Raw genomic sequence first — 22,478 nt, 5'->3', positions numbered from 1 at the left:
CTCTACTCATCTTAGCCTAGATTTCACAAAAACTTATCAGAGCTCACATCTGTACTGTGGTATTAAATTAAATCCACAGCATATGTCAATGATATGTCAGATTTACCTCAATCTGTAAAAACAATGGTAAACTATTTTTTCTTTGTAGCACATTTAGATAAACTAAATCCCTCGGCCGCATTTAACTGATAAATTTATTTTTGAGCAATGTGTTGACATGCTGAGGCACAGAGAGACTTTTCTCAGCATCCACATTGCCTTACAATAGCAGATACAATACTCCACGTTAAGGGGTTTACTCTTTTTTTCTAGAAAGAAAGGAAACTGGGGAAGTAGTGGCTGAGAATAAAGACCATTGCCTCCAGTCAAAGGTGTTTAGTTTGGTGTATGTAAAGACGATATTCTTAGAAAAGTTTGTAAGCGGTTGTAGGAAAGGCATTTGATGTAGAATGCAAAAAGCCATTTCCACCTAAGACTACCTCAAACTAAAAACGTATTTCATTAGGCAGGGTGAACAGCACAGTGAGGAGAGTGTGGCATCTGGAGTTAAGGTATATGTATTTTTGATTCCTGGCTCTGCATCTACTGGAAAATGACCACAGAAGTAATCAAACTGCTCCATGTCTCAGTGTCATTTGAAAACTGGGCAGCATAACAATATTTCTCTCAGAATTTTGCTGTGCACACAGGACTATATATACAAAATGACTGGAATTTGCTTAGATATCAGGACTTCAGTTATTATTAGAGGCAATTTTTCCCCTGAATTGTGAAACTTCTTTAAGAGGCTACGGAAGTTTTCCATAGATCAGACAAACCCCCGTTGTCTTAGTCAGATGATGAATTGTGTATCACCTAAGATGGCAAGCACCATCTTCAATGGAGTATATAAAGTGTGTTCTCAGAGTTTTATATTCCCTCCGGGGAAAGAGGCTTATATTCAGGACATGAACTGCTTTTCTTCTTTCCTTTCCCAGGTTAGTCTACTGGAAGCTGGCAGAAATGCTAGAATGTTCTGACAGCAAAGTTGACATAAAAAGAGACTTGTGTTAGATAACATGAAGCAAAACCCTTAGCCATGTGTCGAGGAAGTATTGAGTTCACACAGCATAATCTTCATTAACGCAGCATCTCACTGTGCTTGCAAACCCAAACCAAGGACCGATTGTGAGTTGTACTGAGGACAATGTTTATGTCATCTGTATATCTTACTCTATGCTGGTTGTTGCCCTTGGGGTACTCACACACTTATTCATTTGCATATATCAAAAGTACTCTCTTGCAGTTCGTTACTTTAATTTCCATACCTATTCCTCAATGAGATATTGCTGTTCTCATTGTCAGTTATAGACTAGAAAATGGAAGATAAAGTTCTACAGCTCACACACAAGGTTATTTAGGTCCATCATGATGTCTATATACACCCAGTCCTGGGGCTTTCCCACTTCCTTACCCTCCACCTCTGAATATTTTCATTTTTTCCTCTTTCCCTTTCCTACAGGGGGATCCTGTAGGAACCATTTAGCAAAATTATTCATTAAATCTCTTATTAAATGACAACATGCCATTCTCCCAAGGATGTTGGTCTGCCACATGGGGGGGGAAACCTGAGTTTCAGAGAGGGAAAGAAAACTGATACTTTGTGACAAGAAGATGCCAACTCGACAGGAAGTGATGTAATGTAAAAATATTTAAGCAGAAGTGTTCAGTGTCAGTAAACTGTGAGATATTCCATATGTATTCTACTGAGACAGGAAACCAATAGAAAAGAGAAGCATGAAGAATGGTTCTCACAAACAATAAGAACAGAATTTCTGAAGGTGAAGCAGTAGAGTGGAGCTATAGTAATGAGACTAAGCTGAACAAAGGAAACAACATGATATGAATATCATCAAATCCTTGGCTGGTTATTTTGGAAACTTTGCAGCATACAACAGGTTCACTAAGATACACTTGAAGCCTTTGTATTTTTACCTCAAATGGGAACTCAGAATTTAAAGGATTGGTCAAACATTCCCCCCCCCCTTTTTTTTTACTTTACTGCCAGTTTGGGTAAGCATGTAAAATATTTACTTTTAAGCATTTTTCTCAATGTACATATCTGAAGGTCATCATATGATGCTCTACCATGTATAAGTATAGCTTGATGTTCATATCAGAGTAAGGTTGACTATCTCTTCAAAAGAGGCTTCCTATATTTTCAAATTAGAAAAAAAGACTAACGTTATTTAATATCCTTGAGTTCTAAAAATAAATTTTGGTTGTGCCACAGGTCACTAAATCATAATTTAAAAGCTTTGTAGGCCACAGGCAATGACTGCATTTATTGCAAGCATCTGTGGATATGGAGGCTTTTTTGTGCAGAACCAAGCCTGCAGGGCATCTCTGCTTTTTCATATGTAATTTCTATGGTTTCATGTATTTGGTGAAAATTATCAAGTTTGCCTTATTCCAATTATTTTTGGAAAGAAACTCCAGAATTTTTTGAGGTTCTTTAGATCATCACCTATTAAATTTGTATGTGTCTACTTTGACAAACAATGCAATGCCAGTTGAAAGACCTTGTGCTGTAGAGTGAGTAAAAGGTACGTGGGACCTCTCTGGATTTCTTGCACCTTATATGATGCCATAATTATTTAAAACTTAAAGCTGCTAAAAGTTTTTGAGAGCCAAAGAAATGGCTCAATGGTAAAGACTTTTACTACCAAGTCTGAGGACAATTATAATACAAGGTACTTTGATAATTTTAATCAATATGTTAGAATGTATCATGTTTAGTATAATGGAATTAGAATTTTAACCTTTTTAAGTTAAATCTCTCCCTCCTTCACATGAGTCATAGAGTCCCAAACTGATCTATTGTATGATAACATGGAAAAATACCTTGGGTGGCCATCACTTTTAAAGTATATACATCAGGGCTTAGGTAGCCTCACTCAGTCCTGTGAGACACTCTGCATGGCTATGCATTTCATGTAAGAATTTCCACTTTGACTCTTCTTTTTCATAATTAGCCTTCATTAAAGAATAATAACCACAATGATACTCATTATATATGCTTGATATGTAGTCATTGAATGACATAAAAGAATCAATGACTGTGCAAGGCAAACTAGAGCATTTCTGAAATCTAAAATTTTTGTTTGTTTTTGATAGTAGTTATACTTGTGAAATCATCAATTAATAAGTTCATATCTAAATATAATGAAAATAAAGGTAAATGAAAAAGTCAAAATGAATTCAAAGGAAATTTTAGTGAATTATAAGATGTATTTGATATCAGTTATAGGTAAATTATTGCTAATGTGAAAGTTTTTCTAGCTTTTAAATAATCTTCAACTATTGGTTAATATAATTATAAATAAAGGAGTTTTGAAATTATTTTGAAAGGTTATTTTTTATATAGGGTCCTTGGTTTTAGCAATAATGATTTTTGGTCAACATAAGACAACAAAATAATATATATGTATTTAATCACTGAACCATCTCTTCTGCTCCTTAAATTATTTTTAAAAATGTACCATAAGTAAGGCTGTTAAAAAGTATATGACCCTCTTGTGTCATATAATTTTATATATGGCTAAAATTCCCAATTAATTTGGCAAAATGTATCAGAGCTAAGCATTGTGCCTTTTACATACAAAAACAACAGTTTTGGAGAAATTACTAATTATGAATTGGTAGACATATATTATTTTGAATATGGTTGATTTGATGTTTGGACACAAAGCCTCTTCTCTGTCTACATTTTACTGAGTAAAACTGCTATTAGTAATATACCAAAGTATTTGTTAGAATTGTGAGGGAGAGATAGGTTTCTATGGTGGAATTCATGACTAAATAAGCAGTGAGACCCCAGGTAACCTGCCCTTCCTCACCATGTATTGCCATCTGCTGTGTTGATGCCACAAGTAGGGTTTACCAGATGTCTGCATTTTGATGATGAGCTTTCTATCCTCTGGAATGGTGAGTCAAATAAACCTGTATTCCTTACATGGTATGCAGTCACAGGTATTTTCTAGTTGCAAAAGAAATGGTGCTAAATCACTCCCTATCTGTTCTTCCTTTAAAATACTCAGTTGCCTTTGTGTTAGAGTTAAGCTCAGTTTCCATGATGCTTCTCTCCTTCCTGTGACTGTCAGAATATCTGAAGTCAGTATCTAGTGTTGTTGTTTTCTTTTTACCTATTTTTATTTTCCCTTTGATAATCCCATGATATTAAAAGATCAAAGACTATAGAGTAAAAAAACTGTTACCAAAAACATGGGTGTTATATGTCAACAAAATACTCCATAAATATTTGATTAAAAAAGATCAAAAAGGATTATTGCAGTCTGCTTAAGGAGTGGAGCTAGGCATGTCACTATCTATTAGTGAACAATCATTTAAAACCTCTGGGTTTTAATGGAAATAAAATCCCATTTATCTTGGAGTCATATCTATAATACTGGAGTGCAGGCACTCTAAAATTTATCTCCCAATAATTGCAATGAGAATACATTTTTGACCTATCTGAGATAGTGTATTTGGTTAATTTGACAATTTAGCTTGGCTTCTTTTGAAAGAATGCTTATATAAGTAATCCCTACATTGAGTATAGCTAAAATAATATAACATCTATAATATTGATTTCATATATTTATTAATTTTTGGTTAACTCTTTCCTTTTTAATCATTTTTTCTACTCACAGGTGTTTTAAAGGGAGTTGCAAAGTCCTGTTTTCAGTCAAGAAATTTGGAAAGGCACTTTGTATACAGGGAGTGAATTAGTAGTAGCTGTGAAAGCAGAGAAGAGCTAGGTTTTCCATCTCTGTTGCTGGGTGGCTAAGTGATGCAGGTAAGTCAGTTACACTCAGGGAGTCTTAGTATTTTTATTTGTAAATTGGGACAAATTGCTTATAGCTCACAGGGTTGTGTGTCATTTCAGGGAAGGGGGCCATTAAATCTGTGCCCTGTCAGCTCAGTCACAGGGGTGCCAAGTTAACTAACCTATCCCAGTGGTTCCCAAACCCAAACCTGCCTAGCAACCATCTGGAAGACACATTGAAACATCCATTGGTTGGATTTTTGACTATGTGGGTCTAGGCTGGGACCCTGGAATTAGATTTTCCAGCATGTTAATTTTCAGTCAGTGTTGGTCTGCTAGCATCAGGACCACCCACTGCTCTATACATTACAACTCAGAGGCGGGGAGCAGCTTTGATGCAGGGAAGCCATGGCAGAAGCATGTAGAGAAGCAGAACCACAACAGGAAAAGAGGAAGCAGTTAACATCCCCCGCAAAAGTTTTTGATAGATGTGGATAGAAGAGGATTTTCTTCTGCATAGCAGGTGTGGGAATCTTGACATCCACATAATGGTCAAAACGTGAATTTGGGATCTACATGCTATATATGTATCATTTATTTTCTCAGCTTCTTAAAGATTTGAAATAATATTATTACCAGAGGAGTTAGAGAACAACTCGGTGGTTAAAATCATGTACTGCTCTTGCAGAGGTCAAGTGGGTCCAAATTCCTTCTTCTAACCTCTGTGGGCACCAGACACATACATAGTGCACATACATACATGCAGATGAACTATACATACATAGATATAAAATAAAATAAATATTTTATGAAAGATATTACTGCCATTTTTTCTCCTAAGTGTGACTGTATAAATGTTAAGTGAATTTTAGGAGAGTTTAACAACTTTAATTGACATTCTGAAGTGATTATTTATATTGACATTAGAGATTAAAGGCCTGTATGTTGCCCTTAAAGCTTTGCTCAAAGCTGTGAAACTGGCCTAGTGCAATGGGGATTCATTTTATCACCAGCCCATCAACCCAGGGTTGAAGGAATATGCTTTTCCTGGAATGATCTTGTCTTTCAAAGAAAGACAGCGTAGTGGGCTAATGATTGGTCTAAGTCCAGCTATCTGGTACAGTTATAGATGTAAGCCTCCTGTTCAGCATAATGCAGGACAACTATTAGCTTCTTTTTCAGCTACAGTCCCTTCAGAGACTCCCAACATTCACTTAGAATTACAGATAGAAATTAATCCAAAATGAGAAAATCATTACCAGTGTTCCATGAGAAGACATATATTTCTTAATTTGGTACAAAAAGACCAAATGACTTTTCAAATTCTCACTTAGTAACTAAAGATAAACTCACAATCAGCTTGCTATCATGGATGAGAATAAAGACCAATCATAAAACAATTATAAATTTAAGACTGCACTTAATTAACTGATAATTTAAAAAAACTAAGCATTTGGTCTGGGGATATAGTTTAGTGGTAGAGAGCTTACCTATATTATGTCCAAGGTCTTGTGTTCTATACCCAGCATCAAACACACACACACACACACACACACACACACACACACACACACACACACACACCACTTTAAATAGTTAACCCATTGGCACTAACCTAATATTTTCAAATGTCAGAAATTTACAATAGAATCCAAAATACAAATTTTTAAAACTCTTACTGACTTCTTGAATTCCCTTTAAGACATTTCTTACTGCATTTTATTACAAAGAAAATGTGACTCCAGTTCTTTCATACTTATCAGTAGTCAACCAATACTTGGAGTTAGCAATCTAATGTGTCTTTTCAATATCAGCTTGATACTGTCTAGCTGCCTTTTTCTCAATAGGTGTTCTAATTTCCTATTTGTGGCTGTGATAAATACACTGACAGAAAACAACTTTGGGGAAAGGGTTTTATTTGGCTTATGATTTTAAGTCATAGGCTATGATTTCAGAGAAGTCAAGGCAGAAACTCAAGCAGATTGTCACAATACACCCACAGTCAGGAGCAAAGAAAGTAAATAAATGCATCTATGCTTGCCTGCTCTCATCTTCCTCTCTCTACTCTTCTACTGTTCAGGATGCTCTGTCTAGGGAATGATGACATTCACAATAGCACAATAGACTGAGTCTTCCTACATCAATTATCAATCAAGACAATCCTTGTCCATAAGACAGCATCATCTAGGTAATCATTTATATTAAGTCTCTCGCCCTAGTAAAGATGAAAAGAAAACCAAAACTAACCTCATTTCAATTTATCAATTTTTCAAGTGTTTTATTTTGAAACATTACCTTCTATTAGTACATATTCCCAGAAAGACATAAATGGTATGTTTCTGGACCTAGGATTTTCTGTGGGCTCTTCATAATTATCTAAGTAAGTTCTGATATAAATTTGCCTCACAACCAGGAGAGGATTTGATGGCTAGCTAGGGTAAAGTACATGCTTACAAATGCTTGTATATGATTGACAGTTGGTTCCAGTTGGAAATGGAATCACATGGGATGTGGTGGGGCTGGTACAGAAAACACAGGTGTTTAGAACTGCAGGTACTTCGAGAAGGGCCCATTCAAATGGTGTCAATCAAAGCTCTGAACAAGGAAGTGAGTAGTATTTTTCCTAGATTAGTTTTACTTTAGATGCCAAAAGATATATTTATATAAAGTTAAATAAAACTATTAATCTCATTTTATTAGATAAATTACTCTTCAAATAATTCTACAAAGTCAGAAAGTTTGATTCTGTTAAATTTTTCAAACTAGGGTATCCTAGATTGGTCTTACAAGTGACTATACCTCCTATTCTTGTATTTCACAGTGTGGAAAAAGCCTGAGTGAATTCATATGTAATGCAGGTCTGTACTGAACATTGAAAGAAGAAAAAGTCTGCTGTTCTGCACAGGAAGTGATTTCCTCACCACCAATCACCATAATGCTATTGCTTCCAGAGAAATCAATAAGTGATTTATGATCTCATAGCTGTTCTGTGCATTAGTAGAATCTAAAGAACCCCTTAAGTTAGAACTACTGCAGTAAGGAGGTGTTGGCAAACATTAATTCTCATATATTTTTCATGTCCTAAAATTAAGTTATAAATTATTTCAGAAATCTGTATGCAATCAAAGCCTTGATCAGTCTAATTTAAAGCATGAACTGCACAGTCTCAAAAGGAGTAAAACATCACTACATATAAAAAGACTAGTTTTTTGTTTCTTTTTTAAAGTGAGAGTATTTCAAACCTAAGGAAGGCTATGGTTTAGCACATTGTAAATTAAGAGAAGAGCTTGAATATAGAAAATTTCTACTTCATATCCATTTTCTTCTACAAGAGATGACACCAGAGGATCCAGAGAGATTGAAAAGCTTATCCAAGCACCTGTAGAAAGGTCACTTAGGACAAGAAGTAAATCCTGAGTCTATATTCTTCCTGAGCTCCTGTAAACATTTATTAAACAGTTGGCAGCCAGGCAAAGACTTTATATCAATTTTATGTTTTATAGACTAGTTCATCTTATTCATTACCCAGAAACAGTTCAGTCTATTTGACTCCAAGCATTGCTTTCTATTTATAAATGGGGGAAAAATTAAAGTTAACACAAAGGGCTAGATGAATTGCTATATGGAATATTGCAATAAAGTTATCATTATATTTACTTAGATATTTATCTTAAAGATAGTCCAATGAAATACCTACCTTATTAGTTAATTTTCAAAGTAAAATTTTCTAATATACCAATTACAATGTAGTATTTTTCTTCTTCTTCTTGACTTAATTAAAAGGAAAATGAGTCATTGAAGCACATGAAAATGTTTTTCTTCCCCACAAGAAAGTCTTACTTGATGTGTTGAAGAGTTCATAAATCAGGTAAGCATGGATGGCTCTGAATAGTAAGATACATAATATGGAACAAGCTCACAGCTCAAACACATACGCTTACAAGTTTGACAAATTGTCAAAATAATCTAAGTTAGCACTAAAGTCTTTCCATGACTACTTAGAAATGTGAATTTTGACTTGATTGTGAAATTTGTTAACATAAAATTTTCAAATTATAACTAGAACTTGACAAACTATGTTTGTCTTTATAATTAAATATTATAGTTTGGTGATTCATGGCAATTGGCCATGATAAATTATGATCCTAATACTTAGGAAGTTCATGTCTCTACTAGAAACTGGCAGGAGTGAGTTTTACCAAGGGTAAACATGATATTCCCAAAGTCCATGAAAATGCTCTGTATTTGTACAACTGGCACAATGAAGAAAACAGGGCTTTCTGAACAGAACCAAGGGTTTATTTCTGATCACAGACTATCAAAGTGTAGCCAGTAGGCTGGAGTGGGTACTTTAGTGTAAATTAATGTAAAGTACATGCTTGGTGCAGTAGTTTGAAATCGTATAAAGAACAAAGTTAAAGCATTGTGAGTCTGATGTTCTAGTCCAGACAGAGCAAGAGAGTAGCAGTGGGCTGAGAAGAGTTCTAGGAATAAACACAGTTCCCATGATAACATAGAAGGAGAAAGGACTGCTTCTTCAACAAGAAGAGTAGGAAGAGAATACAAACTGATGATTCGGGCCTGTAATTTATATGGCGTATAGAGTGTTGAGTAAAAGTGTTAAAGTCCTAATCTAACATACTTTTGTTGTCATTAAATCATAGGTTAACAATCTGTAAAGGAATTACTAGAAATTGTGAATCCTATCTGTCATATTCTGACTCCTCAGGGGGACAAAGAAAATAAATTATGTCAGTATCACCATTTATCAGAAAAACCAATGCTGAAATTGGTTGAAAACTACATGTTCTCAATAAATAGAGCTGCCTTTTCAGAAAAATCCAAAATTTCAAATGAAAACTAATGGATAAGAGGAAGGGTTTATGATACGTTGGTTACAAATGATGAGTAGGAAAGCTTAGGGAAGATTTCAAAATGCAAACAGGTAAATTGTATCTGCACACTGACTCTGCTTACACACACTAAAATCCACAATGCTGTAGCTTAAAGAAATGTTGTATGCACACACACACACACACACACACACACACACACACACACACACGAGAGACGAGAGGGGGGGAGAGAGGGAGAGAGAGAGAGAGAGTCTATATAAGTTCTCACACACAAAAATTATCAGTATGGTAAAGAATCAGGGATTCCAATCCTAAAAGTTAGTAGAACAAAAGAAACACACACACACACACACACACACACACACACACACACACACACACACGCACGCACGCACGCACGCACGCACGCACGCACACACACACGCACGCCCTAGATTTAAACACTTGATTTTACTCAATTTGTACCCTAATCAAGAATGTTAAAAACAATTAGAAAAGTATACAAGATAAAATTATCTTAAATTTCATTTGGGTATATCTAACTCAGCTGTGTGTTTAATAACCTACAGTATTGGCCTGAGTAATAGCTCCATGCTTGAGCACTCATCTAGCATGTGCAAGGTTCTAGGTTCATTTACTAGCATGTACATACTCAAAGACATGCATGTAAAGAATTACAATGTTATATCATGAAAAAATGCTTCAAGTTACATTCAGTCAAAAACTTTCTAATGCTTTTATTTTCAGAAGACTTATTAATGTTATTTATATTCATAGTACATTGCAATGAGGAATTTGGGTTGATTTGCTCAGTATTGACTGGCTGAAGTATTGTCAAGCAGTTACAAATTCAATGAGAGGCATCAATCAGTCTTTTGTGATATGTGCGATTAACAGTTTCATCACTAGCTGGGAAGTCCAAAAATGTTTGTAAAGTTTCATCAAATTTCAATAAAATGCCAACACACATTTCTAGGTAAAGGGGTGGGCTTTTTAGGCTAGGTTACAAATCATTGAAAACATCTATGAAGAAGAATGGGTTGTTCAGAGTGCCAGCGACCACCCTTCAATAATATGTATATATATATATGTATGTATGTATTTATATATGTGTGTGTGTATGTGAATATATATGTATGTGTGTGTGTGTGTCTTTGTGTGTATGTGTGTAACATTACACAGACTGAACAGGTTAGATGTTAGATTTAGGAGTATATATTTACATATGTATGCAATAACAATTTTTTAAGAGGTCCAGAATTAGAAGGAGAATGAGGAGGGATACATGGGAGGATTTGGAGTAAGAAAAGGGAAGGGAAAAATACTGTAATTATATTATAACCTTGAAAGTACACACACACACACACACACAGAGATAGAGAGAGAGAGAGAGAGAGAGAGAGAGAGAGAGAGAGAGAGAGAGAGAGAGAGAATTTTCAGGTACCAACAGCCCCATGATGCTCCATTTCTATTTTAATTGTCTCTACTTTTCTTGTTGATTTTAGATCAGAATAAAAACATCAGCTTCTAAACACTGAAAGGATCTCAGTGAGCATTGTTCTTTCATAAGAGTCAAAGTAACTGTGTTTTCCCAAAAGAGCTTACAAATCATAATTAGATGGATGAAAAGTAAGGGTCCTAATCTACATCTTAGAAGGAGATATATCTGTAGTTTTCATTATCTTATGAAAATAGGCTAAAAATTAGGACCAGCGGCACGGCATTATTTCCACAGTTGCTGTTATTCAGCAGATGGATAGATATTGATGAATAGATACATGCACATCTGTCTTACACAAAAGAACAGCTAGAAAACAACTTCAAATTAAAATGAAAAAAAAATGACCTAACTGAAGCAGAATTAATTAAAAATAGAGCTGCCCTCTAAAAACTTAAAATTTTAAAGCATGGCTGGTAGCAGAAATAGAAGGAACAAACCAAGGATTTTTTTTTTTTTTTTAACTATGGGTAGATTATAGCTATTGTGAAACAAAATGTCTTTCTTTTTGGCATACACTGTCATGGAGAAATGCCTTAGTATGTAGGTTTCAAGCAATTTTCAAATCTCTGATCTTTGGCCACAAGCAGAGAGCTGGAATGAAGCAAGAAGATAGTTTGACTGAGGGTAGAATGAGATCTAACTTGCTCTTGAAAATCTCCTTCTGGGCTGCATCTGTCATCTTTATGCTGGAATGGCAGGGCAGGCTCACGGCTGATGCCCAAATATAGCCATGGGAAAATGCATTCATCAGAAAAACACTCATGGTCAATGGATGTCTGTGAAACTCATTTTCCTTGGAAAAAAGAAAGAAGAGAAGTAGGAGCTCTTGGTTTCTGTCCTCCGTTTTTCAGTTCTGAAGTTCCATGGTGGCACTATGTGAAAACAGAAGCCAGATTTTCCTTCTTTAATTTTCTGCAACTCTAAGTGTGGCACCCAGTTTGAAATCAGAAGACCCATGTCTGTTTTCTCCACTCAACACAGTCTCTAGCTATGGACCAAATCCTCACATGAGTTGATGTATATGTATTTTATTCAAAAGCCACAATCTGGTACCCTAAACCACTGATGGCCCAGTGCAACTTTAAGAAGACCGTGTTGACAATCTTTGATGTTTGGTGCTTAGGACCCTTTACTGTTGACTTCATGCTCTAGGAAAATAAAAGATAAAAAAGAACTTCAAATCTAAATAAGAATTATTGTACTTAGGCTTTTCTTACTAAATCCACTTGTTTCAGTCAGAAGTCAAGGACCACTTCTCTCTTTTCCTTGGCATAGTGTGTAGTCATGGGAACCTTTAGAAAAAGGAATTCTGAAAGAGGTCACCTAAGCACAAAAGGCCAGTGTCCCAGCCCTAGCCCTTGATGTTCTTTGTCTAAGAAGCCTGGCCAGAGATGTGAAGGTAAGGAAGTCTGGTGCAAATATCCAAATATAAACAATTGTTTGTTGACTCTAAAACCCTGATGAGTGTTTTCATCTTGAGTGCTTAACAGCTTTCTGACATGGTGGCAGATCCTATCTTTCTTCCTCTAGCGAACAAACAGCCTCCTCATCCCTCTTTGCCTTCACAGTCATTCAACACTTTAACTCTGAAGAGGATGACAAAGTCTTTCCTTTAGGTAGACTTAAAAGACATGAGGGAGAAAAGTAGAGCCATTTAACACCCTGCTTCTTTCATTATCACCATCTCCTCTTTTTATTGTTTCTTCAACTTGCCAGTCCACAAAGACAGCCGCTAATGATTACATTTGTGGTCCTGAGCTCTGTGATCTAATTGCACAGGCTTCTGCCACGTCTTGTCCAGTTACACAAACTTGATTTGCAGAAAAAGAGTTTGAGAGACATTTCCTTAGGTTCTTCCTCCTCAATCTTCAAGGATTGTGTATGCTATACTGTTAGATTTGTTTTCACCTTCAGCTAACCTACTTCCAAAAATACTGGCCTGCACAGGGGAATGAGGAGTGTCCTGCTTGTGGAATCCGATAGTTTTTCCTTTTCATTTCTCTTTGCTTAGCTGACTACTACATAAGGCAATCACACTGGGAAGTGAAAGATATACTGACACCGAAACTCATGCTAGGAAATTTTGTTGTCCAACTTAAGGAGTAAAAAAATATAATCAGTTATTTTCTAATAACATAACTTTCTCAGACAGATTTTATATATTTCCCTTAGCTTACCATGCTCCCATCTTTGAGAAGCTAACCCTCACTGACAACCTCATCTATATACATAAAACACTCATAAATCAAAGACCAGTATGCCCATAAGGAGAATTATTCAAGTAATTTCCTATATAAAATAACTGGTTGATATATTTTAAAAATATGGATGTAGATTTTGGTCTTCTATTAGCAAAAAGATGCAAGTCATTGATTTCTTTTGGCTTTGTCCACTCTAGTTTTTATTATATCTATCAAAATAGATTTGTCTCTTACGTGGTTGACATGTTTGATGCTAGCCTTTTAAGTTTGCACCATTTTTTTTGCCTCAACCAGAACGAATATTCACATGATAATTTGAATGAAAATATCACCAAATAAATATGCTTCCAATACCATAAACATTTGTTTTAAAATTTATGGATTAGACTTAAGTGGTTCAGTAAAATTTACCAGTCTCCAATACAAAACAGTTGTTTTCAATGGCATGTCAGGTGACAGTACCCAAGTCTTTAAGAATTGCTAGACAGAAGATCCTTATTCCAATTTGTCTTTAGATCTACTGAACCTATGAGTTGACACGGTTTCTTCTCCTACAATAGATAGCTTGCCTTCCCTTGAGACATAGAGTTTTCAGAACCATTACCATCACAGAGTATGTTGCACTGTCAAGCTTGTCTAGGATAAGCCCTATTGACTGTAGCTTCCTCTTGTGATTCATAAACTGACCTTTTAGATGTAGGGACTTACCCATGAGTTAAATATTTTAAATACAATTTTGCTATTTCATTCTTCATCTGGTAGTTGTTCCAGAACTATAAATTGTTTAATATGTCAGTAAATAACCATTCAAAATTTCTAAAAGTGTTGCATTTTCAAAAGCAAGTTAGTTAGAGGAGTAATGTAAACAAGGTTATTAAGAGACACTGGCAGGCAATGCTTGCCTTTCTCAGCAGCATGCTTATGTTACAACTAAGAAAGCCTCCTTCTTTACCTCTGTGGCTTCAGCTGCTTATAGGTCCTACTGTCTAATTAATCCTTACTTAAAATTCATCTAAGTAAGTTTAACATAGGTAGGAAGTTGGTTTTTGTTAGTTATTCCACCTTTAACCCTACTTCACATCTGGGAAGTATTCAGTTTTAGAACAGGTCCAAGCCTTTTGGCATTAGCTACCTTAAAACATTAAGATATCACCAGGAATTTGCCTCTGTTTCAGAAAATGAAAAGCATATTTGAAATATAAACACAAGTGTGCCACTAACATTACTGGGAATGGTTGCAAGACACATTGCTTTATTATAAGAGGGTCAGAGAAAAGAAACTCTTAGATGACACTTGTAGAATCAGTCTAAAAGGTTTGTTCTGCTAAAATATCTGAGAATATATATCTGTGAATTTTGCAAGCAATACACAGTGGATACTACTGCTTTGTTTCAGGTAGTAGTATTTTTATGAAAAGGAAAATACATGCCCTATAAGATCTCATCTAACTCTTGAGAAAATATCTAAATTATATTTAAACTCCTAAAATGTTATAATCTGTTAAAACTATAAAATAGGAATTCTTAACTCAATTGAATGGACAGTTTTAATTTTTGTGAGGTTTTTGTTAGTTTTTAAATCTTTATTTGTCTGTTTTCTTCAGTCTCTAATCAGCCATTTTATATTACTGCTGTTGGTAATTAAAAGTGAGCTTGTGTAATTGCTTCTTGGTCAAATTATGATAGCTGTAAATTCTTTCATACACTAGAATTAATGGTCAAAGGAGAAACAGACAAATAGTGTTAGCACTGTTTATTTGCTTGTTTAATTTGAAGAAATAATGTAAAGATTTATTTGAGATATGAATTTGCATTTTTGGATAGACTTCTTCCCTTCATAAGGATAGAAATTCAGGTAGTCCAAACAGACCTTCAGATTTTCAGGAACTTCTTTTAAGAGTTTATCTGTTGCTGGGATCACTCTGTAAATACTTTACTATAGTTTTTTTTTTTTTCTTTGAGCCCTAATCAAAAATCAAGATCTAGATTTAGAAACTGTAAAATTTCTATGAACACCCAAGTGCTTATGCTCATACATTTTACATAATTTAAACATTTATTGAAGAAAAAACAAGAGGAAAAGGACATGAAAATGTGGTTCTATGTGCTTTTAATCTAGAGTTGTTTTTTTCTCAAGCAATTTCCATTTTTGGTTCATTGATTTATTTTTTCTAAAAAGCACTGACATTTAAAAACATTCTTTTCAAAGGTCACTTTGAAGACACATACGTTGTACTGGGGGTGTTATATGTGCAATTAGCTCTCTTTTCCTTGTGAAGCCTTGCCAGTTTCTCAGATGAATGAACATCTACTAGCCCAGTTTTCAACACCTTTTGTATCTGTGGGTCTGACACAATGTTATTGATCCCATCTTGCTTGCAAAAAGCCATGTGGAACTCGGGATGAGAAGTGGTTACTAGCCAAGCTACACAGAACCAAGGACCACCACCAACATTCATGAAAGCATCATGCTAAAAGGAATGTAAAAGAATGACATATTATGGTTACCCAATACTTAGTGTTTGGTTGATATTTACATGTGGACACTTTTGGGCTTGATCTGGAGACATCTAAGCTGTGTTCTGAATGTAGTGCAGATGAAAATAAGTAACTCAAGAAAGAAAGAAAAAAATTACAAATTCCTCTGCAGCTTGAACTCCTCCAAAGCAGCTACTGGAATTATGCCCATGACAGATGTCAACCCTAGGTGTGAACCACATTTTACCAATGGAATAAAACAAAGTTTAACATATTTTAAATCCTTCATTTTCCTTTGATCTGACCTCAATTGACAACAATTTCAGCTTTGTCTTGGCAAACTGTTAACTCTAGTTTTAGAAAAGCTGCTTAACTTCTCATGGTCCTCCTTCTCATCTCTAAAATAAGGAGGTTGCCCCAGAGGTGAGTATCAAAGCTTTTTCCATCTTTATAGTTCTGTGAACTATGGCCAAGAGCTGAAGTTACAATTTAGGATTTGGCATCTGATTTTACATAGTTAATGCCATGGTACCACTTATTTCATTAACCTCACATGTTGAATTTTCCCATGTTAGCCTAGTATGACTTCGTTTTTTTTTTTTTTTATTTTCAAGGAACTATTTTTATACCTGTTGATAACAGTAGGTGATTTGTTTATTGTTTGTTTTTCCCGAAACAACTATGTAGCCTTGGCTATCCTTTAGCTCTTTCTATAGACCAGGCTGGCCTCAAAGTCACAGAGATCATCCTGCCTCTGCCTCCCTAGTGATGGAATTCAAGGTGTGTACCACCACATCCAGCAATAAGTGATTTTTACAGGAACTTTTAACTCTATTTTGCAAATAAAGGGAGTCCTGGGTGGTACATATGTCTCTCTGCCCTCTAGTGGGTGAAACCATGTATTGCTTAGATTACCCACGAGCGTGATTGGGTATTTCTTCTCAAAAAAATTCACAGGTTATCTAAAATAAAGCCTCAATGTCTACATTTCTAACTACCAGATGATCTAAAAATCATTCACCAAGAGTCGATCAGGCCTTCAGACATCCTGTCTTAAAATACAAAGCAAGGGTTACTTCTGCTTGTCCTAAAAGTTCAGGGAGACTGGGAAAGCCCTTTAGATTTTTCCACCAGGTTAAGATTCAATTTTACTTGTGTTTTCAGTCTTGTTCATAGCTAGTGTCCTGCTTAGCACTAATCTGAGAATTAAATCCCAAAAAAATCTTATTTCAATAAAGATAGTTTATGAAGAGAAAAGAAAATTCAAATACCTTCCAGGAATTGTATGCTCACCAAACTCCATGCCATATCTAATTATGTCATTCTAAATGTTCATTAATTTTGTGACTGGAATGTTGTTCATGAAGATAAAAATTTCCACCTATTTAGGTTATCATTTTTATTATTATTTTTTAACTGCAATAAGCTGATTGTGGAAAGCAAGTCATCCCACACTACAGTAATCTATAATATATTTTGCTAGTCTCAATTTAATTTGTATTGTTTTTCCAATCAATCATTATATATATATTGAGAGAAAATATTCTGTAACTAACTTGGTGGACTATGATATTTACTCATCTCAATGACCCTATAATTATTCAAACTCTTGAATATGTAAACAGAACATAATTTTGACTGCTAATTATGAAAATGACTTTATCAGAGAGTGGAAAAACAAGAACTGTTCTATGACTCCATATCTTACAGACTAGAAAATAGAAACAAGATGGTAAAATGAGCTTCATTCTCTGGGTATTAGAAACATTTGTAGAAAACTTATCTTTTCATGTTACTGTTTCCAAATGCTTTCCAAAATTTTTGAAAGCAGTTTTCTTTAGCACTTATTTCAGTAATGTTCTTTGAAAGCTGTGATTCATTGCTCCTACTTATGTCTTGTGATTGTGAATTGAGTTTCTTATACCTTTATTATTTGTAGTTAGCTTAATCATTTTATATATAATTTAACTCTTTATATATACATATATCTATAATGTGTGTATATATATATATGTACGTGTACATGTATAAGTATAGTAGCCAATACTCATCCCTAATGTTTTAGTATTCCTCATAAATAGTTTTCAAAGATTATTTTATATACAGTTTTTAGTGTGCCTATGCTTTGACAGAATCTTGTCACTTGATATCAGGTATGAACTTTTCTACTTCTATTATATTAGTAACTGAGAGTTCATATTTTGCAACACTTTATATTTCGGGCCTTCACATTAGGCATGTTAAACATTTCTTTTATTTATTTTTGTTCAATAATATTGAAAAATAATTAGTCTAAAATACTTAATAAGATAAAAATAACACAGAGAAGCAGATTCTTTTGTTAGTTGTTAACCATATCACTTTGTCTCCCCAGGCCCTCTCCCTCTAAAGAAAGGTGACAGAGGACTTCTTCCTGAGTTATAAAGTTGAGGAAGACTATGGAGCAATGGCTTTGAAATTTTCCAACTGGTTGGATTAAATTCTGCTTTCTCCATGTATTGTCTCTGTGACTTTGTGTGGCTTGTGTAATCTTGATAAACCTAAGTCATTCCACTGTTTTCTGAAATAATAATAGGATTTAGAACACTGCTGAGAATTAAAAGACATGATGCCTTCAAAGCATATGGAACAATGGTAATACTTATGTGGCAAACATGTTGTTAATTAATGTATTTTACTAATGAGGGATGACATTATTCTGTTTTAAATTATTTTTTATATTATTCAGTATTTTCTAGAGCTGGTACTCAACTTTTTCTCCCACGATACAAGATACAAAATTGATTCTGAGAAAACATCACTTGATAATCAAAGTTGACAAATACCAAACCAAAGAGAAGTTATGCTCTGTGTAGGCCTTCTGGTTCTGAGTCCCTGTAGGGAGCTCCTTTCTGCTGTTCATAAGAGATAAATGGTTGTCTACACTGAAAGATGCCTCCCCACTCCCATTCAGGCTGATAAAATCATCCTTCTAGGCTCTTGGGCTTTGATGTGTTTGAAAGCTCATCAGAGCTTTCCCCTGCTCTTCCCTCTCAGGACACAAGTTCAAAGAGACATTATTATGAAGGCGTGAAACTGTAACAAAGGCCTCCTCCTTGCTTTTATTTATGATGTAAAGTTTCTCCATAACTATCAGAAATTCACCAATTATTAAGGTACTCTGTCAGTTTTCATTGCTGTTGTGATTAATAGCTTCTGTTTCTAGGATCAAAGACAAGATAATAGAGTCACAGTTAGTCAGTGAAAGGATTGGTGTAGGAAATCAAGTAATATCCATGTGAAGATTCTTCAACCAGGTAATGAATTTGAAGCATGTTAAAAATGTTAGTCAGAATGTGGATAGATGTTCCTGCAAAGCCAAAACAATGAATCTAATTTCCTGTTTATTTAGAATGAACTCTGTTTAATTTAAAAAAAGAAGCCCTTTCCTCATATTATTTTTTTCTAAAAGTGATCTAAGCACACAATGAATATTATTTAAAGAAAGAAAGCTATGAAAATTGATTCAAAGTATCTAATCTCCCCAGAGAACATTTTTAAATGCATTTAAGGATTTTTATTTGTATATCTTAGCTTCTCAGTGTTATAAAATGGTCAGAATTAATTATTTTAGAATTTGTAACACTACTTTTAAGTAATATTAATGTTTAATCTAGTGATACAAGATTAATCTACCACTCAAAGACATTACCCATATTATAATTTATTTTAACTGTTAAGTGGACAAGTGTTTTTTTTATATACTATATTAAATGGTTTCAGAACTAAAAAGATTTTAAGAAAACACAAAATTTAAAATCTTGATAGTGTGGCAGTCAGTCTATCAGGGAAATTTTCTTTGTGTGAGTCAGCTTTGTTCTGTTATGCAAAGACAATTTCCTTGTGTGTTTGCAAATTATCTGAACCACAATGACAACCTCCCACCAACACTCTGTATGTGAGAACAGTAACCTATTAGGCCCATGCTGAGAAGTGTCCACTCACTTCTTTCTCCACTTGGAGATTCTTTGAATGGTGTCTCCTTATCTCACAGGTTTCCTCTGGACATTTGACCCCTATCTGTAATGTCAGGCTTCCTGCTCTTTGCTCTTCAGCTCCTCACCTTGCCACTTTGGGTTATAATCTCCCTCCCCTTCAGTCTCCTTGTTATCTCAAACAAAGGGTCATCACTTTAGGCCATCTGCCTTCATTCTTTTTCTGTCCTATCAACACCAGTCTCTCACACTGGAAGACTGAGGTCTCTATTCTTACACAGGGCTTTCAAATAAAGTATTGCCTTGAACATTTCTCTTGCCTTTCAATTACTTTCTCTACTGTTTGGTCAGTGGTAGGGAAAAGAGTTAAATAGCATTTATGGGAAACCAAGAAGGAGGAATGTGAGGGTGCATTTGTGTCTTTTGCTTTCACTCTATCACTACTGTTCTATTTTATATATTTGTGTATCTACAATTGTGGGCAGTTAGTGAAGGGTGATGTTAAAGAAGAGAGGCATATGTTAAAAGGGCATGAATGGGTAAGAAAAAAGTTGTGAATGTAGACAGAAATGCAAAAATTTGAATTACCAGAATTTGGAAGGTGAAATGAACAAGAGTAATTGTGTTCTTTTTGCTTCCTTCTTTCTCAGTCTCCAAGAGTAACCCAGGTGTGGTGGCACATGTCTGCAGTCATAGTTCCCCTCAGTATAAGGCAGGAGAATGGCCTTGAATTCAAGGCCAGTCTGGGCTGTATAGTCACTTAGAAGTCCTTCTGGGTTACAAAGTTACTAAGAAGCTAATCTGGCCTACAAAGTAGACTATCTCCAGGAAAGACAAAACAAGCTAAAGAATGACAGAGTTTTGAACTCAAGTGAGAATCGAAAACCTTTGTGTCTACCCTGTATCCATAAGGAGACAACTCTCAGATCTTTGGTGTTTTCCTTGGACTTCTTAAAACACTCAACATTGACTTAAGAGAAAATCATATTGCAGCATAATAAAAGTATGGAAGTTTAAGAATAGGATATAAGCATATGTAGCTCACCAACATTACACCAAGGCTAATCAAGATCAAAGCATAGTTCCAGACTTTTTTGTCATAAGGTGAAATATTACTTTTCATTATTGTGTTAGTATTGACATAATTAATTTGTAGTTCATATCTTTCACATTGGACTACATAGCATACACTAGACAAAAACTTCTAAAAGAAAATGCCTTTTCCTGTAATCAGATTGGTAGCTACCCTAATTACCATCATAGAACCTTCACCCAGTAACTAACTGATGGAAGCAGATGCAGAGATCCACAGCCAAGCACTGGGTAGAGCTCTGGGAGTCCAGCTGAAGAGAGAGAGGAGGGATTATATGAGCAAGGGGCTTCAAGACTGTGATGGGGAAAACCACAGAGAGAGCTGACCTGAGCTCGTGGTAGCTAACAGATTCAAGATGGTCAGCTAGGGAGCCTGCATGGAACAGACCTAGGACCTTTGCATGTGGGTGACAGTTGTGTAGCATGGTCTGTTTTTGGGACCCCTAGCAGTGGGACCAGGATCTGTCTCTGGTGTATGAGCTGGCTTTTTGGAACCTATTCCCTGTGGTGGGATGCCTTACTCAGCCTTGATGCAGGGAGGAGGAGAAGGGCCCTTTCTCAACTTGATATGACATGCTTTGTTTACTCACATGGGAGGCCTAACTCCTTCTGGAGAGTAGATGTGGGGTGGGGGTGGGGGTAGAAAGGAGGTGGGGAAAAGAACAGGAGGAAAGGAAGGAAGGTAAACTGTGGTTGGTGTGTAAAATAAATAAAAAGAAAAACAAGAATTTAGAATACAACACAAACAAACTCAAAGGTATTTTTGGAGATTTTCTTCCCTCATATTGTTTGGTTTGGGTATTTGTTACTTATTGGTCTTTGGCTTATATTATGGTTTCTAATTTTGTGTTTTTAAAGGTTTTGTGTATGGGGAGGGGAAACCATGACAGAATATATTGTAGGAAAAATATTTTCCATAAAAAAGAAAAAGTATTTAGGGTAGGGTTTTTTTGTTTTGTTTTGTTTTGTTTTGTTTTTTTTGTTTTGTTTTCTGTCACAGATTCCTTTCTAGGATTAGAATCTGTGACCTTGGATAAAATCAGACATACAGAGAAGTTTCCCTAAAAGGAAAATAATGTCAGGCAAAGAAGAAAATAAATACATTATCTGAGAAATTAATGCTAAAAGTACTCTAATAATTGGTTTATTCTTTGCCTTGAAATACATTTTCTAGTTAATCAGAAAAATATTCTAACCAGGTCTTCATTTGTTGTTGTTTTTCCAAGTCTCTGGCTCTAAAATGAAAGTTTGCATGGGAGTTTAAAGAAAAATTAACAGCAAGAGATGCTTGTTGATGAAGTGACTATCCTATCATAGCAGTATATCATAGATTTTTTCCCATTTATGTGTTACATATTTAGTGACTATGTCTTCTAGGGCATTTAATATATGAAATATATATTCAGTTTAGTAAAAGTGGTTGGTTTAAACCTTAAAAAACATAGAAAAAACAACAAGAATTAAAAGCATAGTTTTAAAACAACACCACCCAGTTCTACGTTGGTGGGACATGGGATAGGATTTAGTGAATACAGTGAGGAATTAACAGAATATGCTTCATTATTTTAC

The 22,478-nt window shown here is 35.1% G+C and overlaps 1 protein-coding gene across 1 annotated transcript in view; it reads right to left on the bottom strand.

The window, feature by feature from the left end:
• Fgf10 (fibroblast growth factor 10) overlaps positions 1-22,478 on the bottom strand; it is a 72,141-nt gene that overhangs the window by 6,699 nt on the left and 42,964 nt on the right. The window lies entirely within an intron of this gene.

Source organism: Cricetulus griseus, chromosome 2, assembly GCF_003668045.3.
Source record: "Cricetulus griseus strain 17A/GY chromosome 2, alternate assembly CriGri-PICRH-1.0, whole genome shotgun sequence".
In the NCBI taxonomy this organism is placed as follows: Eukaryota; Metazoa; Chordata; class Mammalia; order Rodentia; family Cricetidae; genus Cricetulus; species Cricetulus griseus.
This window is presented reverse-complemented; position numbering and strand designations above follow the sequence as displayed.